General features: G+C 45.8%; 1 non-coding gene across 1 annotated transcript; it reads right to left on the reverse strand.

Moving 5' to 3' along the window:
* Positions 1-887: 887 nt before the first annotated feature.
* LOC115064731 lies at positions 888-1,015 on the reverse strand. Its single transcript, XR_003844563.1, has one exon. It is a non-coding gene; the product is annotated as a small nucleolar RNA SNORA17 (small nucleolar RNA).
* Between the last annotated feature and the right edge of the window lie 658 nt (positions 1,016-1,673).

Consider the following 1,673-nt stretch of genomic DNA (forward strand, 5'->3'; position numbering starts at 1 on the left):
AAACCCCCACAACCAGGGCCAGCTCTACTGCGCTTCCTGGACTATGTGTAGGCCTCTCTCCTGAGTATTGCAGCTGACTGGGGTGAAGTCAGCTTTCTTGCCACAGGGCCTGCTCTTCCATGATGGCCAGGTGAGGGGCAGGGCAGTTCTGCTCAACACTCAGACATCAACATGTCACTGGTGAGCAGCCCAGAGCCCGGCCTTTGGAGCTAACAGACCTCTGCTGCTGCAGGGCCATGGAGCCAGTCATGGCCCCCAGTGGTAGTACGGGGGAGGTCCCAGGTGGCATCACCTGCTATTCACACCAGGCTGTTGGTCACTACCCTCGTGTCTCCAGTTCTGCCTCTGTTTGTTGTGCTCACATCCTCCTGTTTCTCTTTTCTTCCATTTTTCTACCACGTATTTGCTTCTCTTACTGGCACCCAGGGACTCTGAGTGTCTGGGGTCATCTCAGGAGACCTATGCCCAACCTGTTGCCGTATGGCACCGGGCAGGGGGCATCTCAGGCATGGTCTGCGCCCTCAAGGCCTGTGCAGGGTTGGACTGGTGGTCATTCCAGTCTAGCCCACTATCTGGGCTCTCTGGTGCCAGACTGGTGGTCATCTTGGGCTCTCTCTCCTCTCCTAACCCTGACCACATGGCCCTGTGTGGGGGTCATCTGTGTCAAAGTCACTCCTCCAGGGTCCTTGGTCTCAGGCAGGTTCCTTGTAGTCTCTGGCTTGCTCCCGCTGGGCCTCATGGGCCCCAGGTGGAGTTCAACTCTTCTCCAGCTTGCTCCCAGCCCTGGGAACCCACCCAGGCAGACTGGTGGCTGTCTCAGGCTAGCTCTCTGTCCGGGCCCTCTGGCAAGGGACTGGTGGCTGTCTCAGGCTTGCTTTTTTTCAGGAAATGTTAGGCTACCCATCATTCAGATGTTCATACATCAGAACCCTGAGGTAGACACAGCCTCCCTCCTCCCTGCCACCTACTGACATGCATGTCACACGACCACACCTGCAATGCCCCTAGGGTCAGGGTTGCTTTCAATTTTTGACAAGAAAAAATGTTGTATATTTACTCTTTTGGTGGTCATGTGAGAATTATTTTTTGCACTTATTCAGGTTTATTAGAAGCATTTTTGAGAACTCTGGAACTTAAAAGCATCTTTTTTTGGAGTGTATATCCCTGGTGTGGTCTATACTTTGACAATATATTCTTTACATGTTTTAAGCACTCATTAGTATTATATCTACTGCATAAATCTAGGAATAGAACTATCAATACATATTGATCAACAATTCAATGTTTTAATCATTCATTCAATTTCTTTGAAACTTACTAAGTACATAAGTTCTTTGTGAATCAATTTTATTATCAGATATATATTATCAAAAGATCATAATTTATGTTTTAAAGCTGACCACAGTGACAGAGCTGGGTGATGGATGGACAGAGGAATTTGGTTTATGATTTGTTTCATTGCTATGAATATTTGCAATTCTTCCTAACATAATTTTTAAGGTACTAGGGTTGAAAACCATGACTTGCATATATTTTAGTAATATATTTTTATCTACTCAATTTTTTCTTAAGAAAATTTAAAAGTGAATGCATTACCACTAACATAAATGAGTGCAAGTTAAATCATATTTGTGTTTGAAGGAAAATGAATGTGCTCTAGCTTTATCTTTGAA

The sequence above is a fragment of the Mus pahari genome, chromosome 9 (genome assembly GCF_900095145.1).
Source record: "Mus pahari chromosome 9, PAHARI_EIJ_v1.1, whole genome shotgun sequence".
In the NCBI taxonomy this organism is placed as follows: domain Eukaryota; kingdom Metazoa; phylum Chordata; class Mammalia; order Rodentia; family Muridae; genus Mus; species Mus pahari.